This window comes from Phoca vitulina, unplaced genomic scaffold (genome assembly GCF_004348235.1).
Source record: "Phoca vitulina isolate PV1807 unplaced genomic scaffold, GSC_HSeal_1.0 scaffold15, whole genome shotgun sequence".
Taxonomy (NCBI): Eukaryota; Metazoa; Chordata; class Mammalia; order Carnivora; family Phocidae; genus Phoca; species Phoca vitulina.
In genome coordinates this window covers 24,742,251-24,754,890 of record NW_022589718.1, presented here as the reverse complement: position 1 = coordinate 24,754,890, position 12,640 = coordinate 24,742,251, and positions in this window count along the sequence as shown.

Here is a 12,640-nt window from a genome sequence, read left to right as displayed (position 1 = left end):
CCTGGGCAAACCACTTGCGAAAGATGGATGTTGTGTTGGAATCTGGAACTCGTTCAACGAAGGACTGCTTGGCGTGGCTGCAAGCAATACTTAGTGCAGAACAGAAAATGGCGCTTTTTAAGTAAAAGTTTTAATGAATATATATTACTTTTTTTTTGCAATAGCAACCATTACAGAGAGAATATAAAATAATTGAAATTTCAAATTGTAAGTCACAATAAGGAATTTAAAGTCATGATACAATAATTTATTTTATAATAATTATATGTTTTGCTTTCACGGAAATGAAACCCATTATGATAGTCTCAATGTTTACTTGCTATCCTTTCTTGTTTCCTATAGAGATGGTCTCTAGAAGATTTGATAGTCTTTCTTGTGGCATTGTAGACAATTTCAATAAATTGTGTTTTTGAGAATTTATGTTCTCCATTGATGTCGTATAGTGATAAAGCTAACTCCCCACCCCCAAGAGCTACAAGTTTTTAGCAGTGTCTGTTAAATTACTACTCCAAATAATTTACAGTATATTGAAGTGAGGGTATAGATAAAATACCACTTTAATACGTTAATTTCTATACTAATGAAATTTCCATAACAAATACTATATTTTATGTAACATATTAATATCTAATAATATGTTAATATAATGTAATGTTCTCTAATAACTTTAATTTGTCTATGTAATATATGTAGATTATGATGGCAAGTGAATATTGGTTATTATACAGAAATTTCTTGGGGATTTAAATGGGAGGATTTTGCCACACCATTTAGTATAGAATATAAAAAGCAGATGGTAAGTTACAATGTCAAACTCAAATTTAGCCAGTGCCCTAATCTCAGTAGAGACATACTTAGATACTTCCCGGCAGAAGGATTGTCAGAACTGTCAGAAAGGCAGTTCTTTATTTAGAAGGACAGTTTATTTGAGAAGTTAGTTCAACAAGGCCTTTGGATTTCAAACATTTTTCTTTTGTAAACTAAGTCATGTCTATATTCTCAGAAGAAAAAATAAATTGTCAGAAAACTTCATGTAATTAACACAAAAAAGCCCATCTTTGGAGCCTACAAAGTTATAAAAATTAATACATTAAGAAAAATGTTTTAAATGAGAAAGATGTCTATGATTTGAGTGGCATCCCCTAAGAAGAGGCCCCTTGTGTAGGTTCTCCCACCAACAGTTACACACGGAGACCCTCTTCTCTGATGAGAGAGAATCTGAAAGTTGTAATAAGAGAACATGTCCCTAAAAAATCAGGGTGTTTGGTGGACATATTTCTTTGGGGGCATTCACGACATTTGTGAATGTATGTTGAGGAAATCTTATCTGAATACTCAGGATCACTTAAAACCATTGTCACCTATCACAACCTGTACTTGAAACTCCATTCTGAATTTAGCAGTGATTCAACGACTTGTTCTGTTTGAGCCTGGGTTTACTTACCTGTACAACAGGGCACCAGCAAGACTGTTCTGAGGATCACTGGGATCCTGTGTCACAGTAGGTAGAGTAGCCACATAGGGGGCCGACCGTGAACGGCAGCTCTAGACCTCAGAGTCTAAGGTGAGATTGCATGAACAGTGTTGATATCTTTCCCTTATTTTTTTTATTTATTTTTTTTAAAAGATTTTATTTATTTATTTGACAGAGAGAGAGATAGCGAGAGCAGGAACACAAGCAGGGTGAGTGGGAGAGGGAGAAGCAGGCTTCCTGCCGAGCAGGAAGCCCGATGTGGGACTTGATCCCAGGACCCTGGGATCATGACCTGAGCCGAAGGCAGACGCTTAACGACTGAGCCACCCAGGCACCCGATATCTTTCCCTTATTTAAAAACATTTGATACTTCAATTGAAAAAGATTCAATGATTCTAGCTCAAATATCAGAAAAAGTTTATATTTTAAAAAGCAGGGAAACTGTGTTGTCTAATTTGTATTGTATATCAACTTGGTTGATGAATTTGCCGAACTTCTAAAAATTTCACAAGCTTCTAAGTAAATGCACATTTAGATGACCTGTAAAATGTAAAGTCCTCATTATGTTTTATTATTAAATTATTTTTTGATAAATTTAATAATAATGGAAAGTGCAAAGAATGATGTAACTAACCATTTGCTTCCATCTACCAGAATTAACAGTTATAACTCTATCAACATATTTGGCTTATATTTATTTGGAAAAATTAAAACATTACATAGAAGTGAACTCCCTACCACCTCCTATCCTGTTCCTCCTTCCCCATGTCCTCCCATAAGAAACCACTATAATGAATTTAGGGTATAGCCTCACAGTCCATTCTCATATTTTTATAGTAATTACATGTGTATTCATGAGTAATATAGATGGTTGCTCTCGTTTATTTTAAAATTTTTCATAAATGGTATCATAATTTTGTTTTATTCTGCAGCTTGCTCTTTTTACTCAAAATTACATGTTTTTTAAGGTCTCTCTGTATTAAAAAATAGGTCTTTAATTGAGTTGTAAAAATGGGCTTGAAATATCTTTCAGTTCTTTGTTTTTGACTTTTTGGTTTCCTTTTCATTTACTTATTATTTTAATTTTTAAAAAGATATTTATTTTTGAGAGAAATGAGAGAGAGAGAGAGAGAGAATGAGTGGTGGGGGGCAGAGAGAGAGGGAGAAGCAGGCTCCCTTGAGCTCGATCCCAGGGGCTCGATCCCAGGACCCCAGGATCATGACCGGAGCCAAAGGCAGATGCATAACTGACTGAACCACCCAGGCGCTCCGGTCCCCTTTTTTTTTTAATTTTTGAAATCATCACCAACTTATAGTGAAGTTGGAGCTACATGTTTCATTTTTTCTTGAACCATTAAGAGGGAGTTGCTGACATGGTGTCTCATCAGTCCTGAATGCTTTGATATGTATCTTATAAGGGCGTTTTTCTTTCTTTCTTTCTTTCTTTCTTCCTTTCTCTTTCTTTCTTTCTTTCTTTCTTTCTTTCTTTCTTTCTTTCTTTCTTTCTTTCTTCCTTCCTTCCTTCCTTCCTTCCTTCCTTCCTTCCTTCCTTCCTTCCTTCCTTCCTTCCTTCCTTCCTTCCTTCCTTCCTTTCTTTCAAGATTTTATTTATTTGACAGAGATAGAGACAGTGAGAGAGAGAGCACAAGAAGCGGGGGAGTGGGAGAGGGAGAAGCAGGCTTCCCACTGAGCAGGAGCCTGACGCGGGGCTCCATCCCAGGACCCTGGGATCATGACCTGAGCCGAAGGCAGACACTTAACAACGGAGCCACCCAGGCGCCCCAGGACATTTTTCATTATGAGCACAATACAGCCATCAAAATCCAGAAATTAGCACTGATACATTACTACTATCTAATCTTCAGACCCCACTCAAGTTTCACTGATTCTCCCAATATTGTCCTTTAGACAAAAGTGTCCAGTTCAAACTCTCGCACTACATGTAGTTGTCATGACGTGTATCTTTAATCAGAGTCTCATGGACTCAGAGTTTCCTATTTTATTCAGTGGGTTACAATGGATTATATTCTGTGGCTAACATGATCAATATTGTTGCTTAAATTTTCCTAGAGGGTCAGTGAGAGTTTCTTTAGCTGGCTTCTGTGTACTTTTGACATGTCTCCTTTATTCCTGGAGCATTTCTTCATTTTTTTGCCTGGACAACCAGATATTCCAGTCTCATCCCATACTTTCCCTGCCCTAGCCTTGAAATCAGCCTTTCTCCAAGGAGCCTTGGTTTGTTTTAGAAGAGAATGGTATTTAGAAACCAGGATGTGAATGTTAGGTTTGAGTGTTGCTATCTCGGTGTAGCTGCTCCCAGACCATCTTAGTGGATAGAGCTGGAGAATGTCTAGATATGCATATATACATACATATAGACATCTATATCCATATATACATGCAAACACATGGACATTCACATCCATATTTTGTTCTCTATTTCTACATATTGAGAACTATGAGTTCATGATACCTCCAATTCCTGTCCAACATCACAGTGCTCTTTCTAGTTTTCTCTCTTTCCATATTTGTAATTTCCCTTACCAACAGCGAGAAAGTTGACTCCCATTATCTTTTATATATTTATTTATATGAGCAAATATCCATTCTCTCAATGCCAGTCTCTCACCAAGTCCCCATGTGGATGCCCTTGTCATCAACTTAGGTTCCAATACCCTCCACTGCCTCTTCCCTCCTACTTTGCCATTGACTCTGAACCCTGTATTGGGTCTGTTCTCCACTTAGATTCCCTCTTCACCTTTCTTGGGCTCTGTCACCTGATGCTGGGCCTCCTGTCTGTGTAGAAGACTTCCACATTCCCATGAGCTTTGACACTGTGCACCAGCCAGTCCCACGCAGAGCCACCCTCCTTACCTGGCTCAGGCTCTGACTGCTTACTGTGCTAGTGCTTGCCCCCACATGGGTGCTCCCCTGTCCCTCTTTGGGAATGGACACCCTGTGTCTGCTTTTGCAAGGCTGTGACATGATTCATCCATTTTTTTTTTCCCTAAAAGCTGGATTGTTTTACCTTTCATATTTAGATTTGCTAATTCGTCTGGAATTGATCTTTTTACAGAGTGTGAGGTAGGTGTCAATATCCATTTTAAAAATTGTGGCTATCTGATTGACCCACCATTTATTGTAAATAACATAATTCCCCACAAAACTATATACTTTAATATATTTTAAAATGTATTTTTCTTATATGTGCTCTCATCCTACCATCTTGACCCTAAAGTTCTTCATTGCCAAGTTGCTAAAGTCAAGTAAGATGATTATCTCCTTACCCAGAACATAGATTAGAATTAGATAAAAGGGATAGTATAATGAAATTTCCTTTAGACTTCCAAAATGGGGAAAACCTCATCCTCCTGAGTGAGACCAGGATGACCTGATCCTGTAAGATTCTTGTGGGCTCTTTGGCTACTGTTGAGCACTCAGTGTCTTCTACAACATTCAGATTTTCAATACATAGAAATGAAGGGTCATTGATATATGGAAAAATCTGGCAAATTATACATTATGCTTGCTGGAGCCTACCCCTCCCTGTTCCTGCTCCTGTGACGCTGAATGGCTCATTATCCCATTTAAAAGGGGTAAACAAAGTTTATAATCTGAGCACTTACTCTGAGGGATGTTAAATTTCCTCCCTCCCTAATATATTTATCTCCCCAACAATTAAGCTTTTGGTGAAATATTCTTACTTATACTTAATGGTATTGAGAATTGTGGAACTTTATGGAGAAAATTATTTTCCAGATCGGTATAGGGGAAAACTGAAACATGGAAAGGTTTAAGAACTTTTTAAAAACTCTGTAACTGTAAAAATTTCATATAAATTTTATAAAAGTATAGAGGGAGTATAAATATAATTCAAGCTAGAGCTAAAAGTTCCTATTTCCTGCTATGGTATCATAGTTCACCCGTACGTTCTCTATAATCTATATAAATAGATCAGTGGGGTGAGATGGTTTCTATTTCATTTCGCCTTCTATCAAATAGACAGTGAAGCATCTTCTGTCAGGAGATATGCTTTCTCTGGTCACACGTGTCAGTCGATTCGACAACTTCCCTGAAAATGTCTGATTTTTTTTTTTGATTGTGAAATTCATTACTAAAGGACAGAATTAGAATCTGTGCTGGCAATGAAAAAAATCTGTGAGTCACAGTATTTCAAAATCTTCTAAAGGCATCTCCTCCTAGAGAATCTACTTTCACCTGTTGACTAACAGCTGCAGATTCAAGAATCTGGAACAAATTCAAGAGCACTGCACAAACACAAGCTAGCCAAATCTTTTCTTAGCAATCTATTACCAGACTAAAATACTTCCTGGTTTTTTTAGCCCCAGAAGATCTTTTTTTTTTTTTTTTTTTAAGCCTGAGATCACAAGGCTATCAGTCATAGCTGAGATCTACAGTAGTGTGAAAAAGTGATGAAACTTCTAGGATATAACAAATTTGGGTAATTTTCCTAAGGCAAGGGCTATGGTCAGAGAGGGGGACCTATGTGCTGGTGACTTCGGAAGTCTACCATGCGCAGCGGGCCTTTGACAGCTCAAAGGCTTGCTCCAAATGCAAACACCTCCACTCTGCCTTCTCTAAGTTTCCTTTAGCGTTGATTTTAACCTGATTTCATCTGTATAGAATGAAGCCCACAACTCACTAAGGATGGCTACTAGCTTTGGCTCTTAGGAAGTTGATGGCAATTTTAAGAGGACTTATTAATAGTGGTAAGGTGGGGATACTGAGAAAGTAGGGTTGGTTTAACTCTGGGAAGTTTGGTGTGCTAAAGGGATAGATGTAGGTCACTACATCTCAAGGTAGCTTGAGAAGGAATAGTTGTTAGGGAAAGAGATATTTTTAGCATGGTGTATAGTACTTGAGCATGCTTGCAGGCTGGGAACAGTGACAGAGAGAGACAGAATGGGAAAAATAAGTTGGGAAGAGTGAGGAATAAAGTAATGGGCATAATTTGGACCAAGAAGAAGACAGAGGACCAACAGCGTCTTTGAACATGTGAAAGTTTGGCCATTTTGTAGGGATGATATAGAGCTTTCTTCCCTCTGACAGAGGCCAGCAGTAGGGAATGAATGCTCTTTCTCTGGAACAAGGCACTTGGGGCAGATTAGCACTCTGTTTGTGAAGCTTGCTTCAGAGGTAGTGGTCTCTGTATCCTCTGTTAGATTGGAGAGTCTAATTGAGCTCACTCAACTCTGTGAATGTACTAAGAACCACTGAATATACTAAGAAATTTCAAAGGGATGAATTATGTGGTATGTAAATTATATCTCAATAAAGCTATTATTTTTTAAAAGGACTATTAAGGGACCCCTGGGTGGCTCAGTCAGTTAAGTGTTTGCCTTCAGCTCAGATCATGATCCCAGGGTCCTGGGATCGGGTCCCGCATCAGGCTCCCTGCTCAGCGGAGAGCCTGCTTCTCCCTCTGCCTGCCGCTCCCCCTGCTTGTGCTCTCTCTCTCTCTCGCTCTGACAAATAAATAAATAAAATCTTAAAAAAAAAAGAACACTATTAATATAAATATGTATTTGTCACTAATCTGTTAAATAGATTCTTAAGGTTAGAAATGGTTAGGACCAAAAGAAACAACATGGGTAGGTAGGCTCAGTGGGTTAAGTGTCTGACACTTGGTTTCCGCTCAGGTCGTGATCTCAGGGTCATGATCTCAGGGTTGTGAGATCGAGCGCTGTGTAGGGCTTGTGCTGGGTGAGGAGCCTGCTTAAGATTCTTCTCCGTCCCTCTCCCTCTGCCCCTCCCCCTCCCTCTCTTAAAAAAAACCCATCATGGGTAGAAATGTTTCTACTTATTTAGATGATTCACAAATTCCTTTTCTGGAAAATGCTTGATCAATGCTAAAATAATAGCAATAGCCAGCACTTACATGGCTCTTGCTATGTACCAAACACTGTTGCAAGTGCTTTACATGTTATGAACTCATTCAATCTTCCCAGCGGCCCTGTGAGGTAGGCATTCTTTTTCTTCCCATTTTATAGATGAGGAGACTGAAACACCAAGAGGTTAGGCTAAGTTTCTCCTATAGTAAATGTCTCCTATAGATTGAATTTGAACCTGGGTAGTCTGGTTTTAGAATCCATGCTCTTGATGACCTGTCTCTGCTGCTTTACATTATTTCTGCACAAGAGATTTAATAGCTTTTAGTTTAGGATAATCTTAAAGCTTTCATGGGACAACAAAGCCCTTAGTAAGCTTTGTACAAATTATCTCCTAGATTCCATTTCAATATAACTGACTCCAGGTATTAGAACTCGGTGGTTACAAAAATGAGCTCTGGACACTGGCAAAGCTGAACTGAAACTAGCTTTACTATCTCCTAGATGTTAGCTATAGAGAAATCATGAAATCTCTCCAGAACTCAGTTTTATCAACCATAAAATTAGGATGATGATCCCTACTTTACAGGGTTGTTGTAGGATCAAATTAAGATAATTCATATAAAATATCTGACACATTTCCTACTAAGTAATGTGTAAACCCCTAAAAACAGTTTTTTATATATTTTTAAGTGTTTATTTTTTATTTAAATTTTTTTTTAAGATTTTATTTATTTGAGAGAGAGAGAGAGAGAGAGCATAAGCAGGGGGAGAGGCAGAGGGAGAAGCAGGCTCCCCACTGAGCAGGAGCCCCATGCAGGGCTCCATCCCAGGACCCTGAGCCAAAGGCTTAACCAACTGAGTCACCCAGGCGCCCCACCTAAAAACTATTATTATCTATGTTTTTCAGTATTTAATCCCAAGTTCAAAATGGTGTTTCTATGACTTCTAATTATTCTTTGGTGTCAAAGATCAAGAGCCAATTAAATGAGCACAATTGTATCAAGCCAAAAGATTCAAGAACTAGATACCTATTCTTGATAGTCCCAGGAAAGTTGACATTTCACACTGAGAAGGATCAGATTCATGAAGTTCACTGGAACTTCTCTTCATTTGAGGAGGGTAATTTTAAAAGCTTGAGTTCATGCAACCTGACTTCACCAAAAACTCACTGACAATATTCTGTTATACCCAATGGTAAGTTCAAAGCAGTTCTTATATACTCTAAAGATTTAGAAAACTAACAACAGAATTAAAGTTGACCCCAAGTAAAAATTCTGGTTGCTCAAGCAAAGGCAAAGAATGATAACAACAACTAAAACTGTAGGTTATAATCTTGTAGCTATAAAGAGGACTAAGGTCCCTTTACTGACTCTATGTTTTTATTTGAGTGTGTAGATTTTTAATTGAGTGTTTACAAAATTCATGACATAATACCAGTCACATTTATACATTATTTCTAATCCTTATGACTTTGCCAAATAAACATTTTACAGATGAGGAAAAGTATCAGAAAGCTTAATTTTTCTGCAAGGCTACATAATTAGAAAAAATCCCATTTAAACTCACTAATATTCCCTAGGTAATAAGTAATATATTAACGGAAATCTTTAAACCTATGAATTCTTTTTTTTTTTTTAAAGATTTTATTTATTTATTTGACAGAGAGAGACACAGCGAGAGAGGGAACACAAGCAGGGGGAGTGGGAGAAGGAGAAGCAGGCTTCCCGCTGAGCAGGGAGTCCGATGCGGGGCTCGATCCCAGGACCCTGGGATCATGACCTGAGCCACCCAGGCGCCCCTAAACCTATGAATTCTAAACACTATTATATTTCTTTCTCTCTGTAGTTTTGTTTATTTATATCAGTATTAACTTTAAGTCCACGTTTGTTCTCTTTATAATAAAAATCATCTCTTCCATAAGTGTTAGGAAATGTAGTGTGGAATAATAAAAATATTAAGTAATGATTTTATTAAGTAGTAAGTAAGGAGGTTGTTATGGAAAGAGCTCTGAATAAGGATCTGGATTCTAACTGTAGCTCTGCCCCTGGGCTTTAACTCCTTAATCTTCAGAACAAGGGGGTAGACTGGATGATCTCTGAGACTTCTACCAGCCCAAACAGTCCAGACCTGCACTTGACATTGTCTTTATCACTGTTAACTGGCTGGCCATTCCATTCAGTGAGGGCATGCTACCAATGTGGCTAGGTTCTTGGTTCAGTTTAGAAGTTTCATTCTGTTCCAATGGTCATGGACACCACCTCTGACTCATGTCACAGCTCATAGCTGAAGTCAAGCAAGGAATATGGGTTTCTTGTTGCAAATCCATTTGTTCCGTTGGAAGTACACGTTAATAGTATCTTCACATAGCAAAGGAAACATACTGTTTTTATATTGTGACCAAGTGGCCCTCAGCAGGGCAGCTCCGTTAGTGTCCAAAAACCAGAAAGCAGTTTAGCATCAGGAAGAAGGGGGTCACATACTTTGAGGAATGAAAAGCTTTGTAACATGAAGTACTGTTCTGGAAGGGTCATGGTTGGGAGCTTTGGGAGCTCAGATAGCAGCAGCTGGAGCCCAGATGCATGAACAGGCAGGCTGAGCAACCAGTTCACCTATGGGCATGATTGAGCCTAAAGCAGGCTCTTCATCCATGCGACATTGGTTGCATAACCTCGGTGCTTTTGTGAACCAGAGATATGTGCACACCTTGGCACATATACATGTGATGGCTAATCCACATACCTGCGTTTTTCAAACCCCATACTTCAGACAAGGAGACAATGGGAATTTGGCCTTATGAGAGGTCGTTCTCAAACTCACAACATAGTTTTGCTTTTGGTGCAGAAATAATAACTTGCATATACTCCTTCACCAGGTGAAAAATTGAATAAATAAATGAGTGGAATAATTTTCATCCCCAAATATTTGGCATTTCATATAATCTAAATTTAGAATCCATTTATGCTTGATACTTATGATAGGGGTAGCAATTAGGATTTAAGAGCAGATATTGTATTAGATTTGAATAGTGGACAATGGAATTGTGCTTTGGGTTTTCATAAATTAAAACATGCTGACACGCCTTATTCCTAGAGAAAGGAAAACATGTTGTTGGACATTCTGTGCATATTTAGACAAAGTTTTCAGGTAATTAAAAAGGTAATGTTGATACCTGATTCTTCTGAAATGAATGTTTGATAATATTACTAGAAAATTTAAAAGGAAATAATTATAAGCCACCACTTCTTATAGGTGCTTTGTTTTAAAATTAAGCCCATGAAACATTCTAATTAGCTTAAAAATGTCCATTTGTAAATGTACACAAAGTATTCAAAAGTCCATATTGTTATGCCTCATATTTAACATCTCTTACTTGGTAGGTTTTCAAATAAATATTTATTGAGTGCTTTCCAAAATGAATAGACTTGAGAGGATTGTCTTGAAATGGTCATTTAGAGGAGGTAAATGGTTTATTTACTTGAATTATCTAAACATCTCATTCTTTTTTTGAATCGCCTTTTTTACACTCATGATTCAGATGGCACAGCATAAATAGTAAAAGAACATCAGGTTCTGATGACATGATAATAAAGAGTAATGCTTATAGTAGCAGTTTTCTAGGATGGAAATAAAATCTGTTCAAAGGTCAACTTGACAAACTTTTGTAACTCAAGTTGTTAATAGAAGAGACCGAGAGTTGCATTCTGTTTATCTTGGGATGTTCCCATGTTGGACAAACTGGAGATTATCCTATGGAGAGATGGGTAAACTGTGTGTCACATTAACCATTATGTTTTACTCTGCTTACATAGGTGCAAGCACATGTGATAACTAGGACTGTTTTTTTATTCAATCATTCATCCTATTGGTAGAGAGCGTAGCAACTCTATCCTGTGTTTACTCTGAAAAAAACCTGTAATTTAGTTAATCGTGAGTCCAAAGTTCATAGAAGCCCAGTTCTTAATCTTAATGGATAGTTTCATTGATCATTGTTAGCTTTAATAAGCTTGTAAATATAAACACAGTGACTAGTCTGTTTACTAAGAAAATATGTTATTCTGTGAGCTAAATCAAAACTGGTTGGTATTCTTTTTCATGGCATGAATTCCTATGTAGAATCTGGTGTGAACTTACTAAGAGACAAAATACTATTATGAGGGACAGAATGTTTTCTCATTTTTTTAAAGTTTTAATTCCTTTTCATTTTAACAGTGCTATTTTTATTTTGTACTTTATATATTTAAAAATAATTTTCATATTGCATTCATTTCTTTTTTTATTTAGGTTTTTATTTTAATTTCAGTTAGTTAACGTATAGTGTTATATTAGTTTCAAGTGTACAATATAGTGATTCAACACTTCCATACATCGCCTGGTGCTCATCACAGCAAATGCACTCCTTAATTCCCATCATCTATTTAATCCATCCCACCCCCTCCCCTCAGATTGTTCTCTATAATTAGGAGTCTATTTCTTAGTTTCTCTCTTTCTATTTTTTCCCTTTGCTTGTTTTGTTTCTTAAGTTCCACATATGTGTGAAATCATATGGTATTTGTCTTTCTCTGACTGACTTATTTTGCCTAGCATTATACTCTCTAGTTCATCTATGTCATTGCAAATGGCAAGATTTCATTCTTTTTTATGGCTGAATAGTATTCCATTATCTCTCTCTCTCTCTCTCTCTCTCTCTCTCACACACACACACACACACATCTTCTTTATGCATTCATCAGTCTATGGACATTTGGGTTCTTTCCATAATTTGGGTATTGTTGATAACTCTGCTATAAACCTTGGAGGGCATGTATCCCTTCAAATCAGTATTTTTGTATCCTTTGGATAAATACCTATTTATACAAAGTGTAATTGCTGGGTTGTAGGGTAGTTCTATTTTTAACTTTTTTTTAAAAATTAACATTGGCATCAGGGAAATACAAATCTATTTTTAACTTTTTGAGGAACCTCTATACTGTTTTCCAGAGTGGCTGCACCAGCTTGCATTCCCACCAACAGTGTAAGTGGGTTCCCCTTTCTCTGCATCCTCGCCAACATCTGTTTATTTTAGCCATTCTGACTGGTGTGAGGTGATATCTCATTGTAGTTTTGATTTGTATTTCCTTGATGATGAGTGATGTTGAGCATCTTTTCATGTGTCTGTTGGCCATCTGGATGTCTTCTTTGGAAAAATGTCTATTCATGTCTTCTGCCCATTTCTTAACTGGATTATTTGTTTTTTTGGGTGTTGAGTTTTATAAATTCTTTATGTATTTTGGATACTAATCCTTTATCAGATATGTCATTTGTAAATATCCTCTAC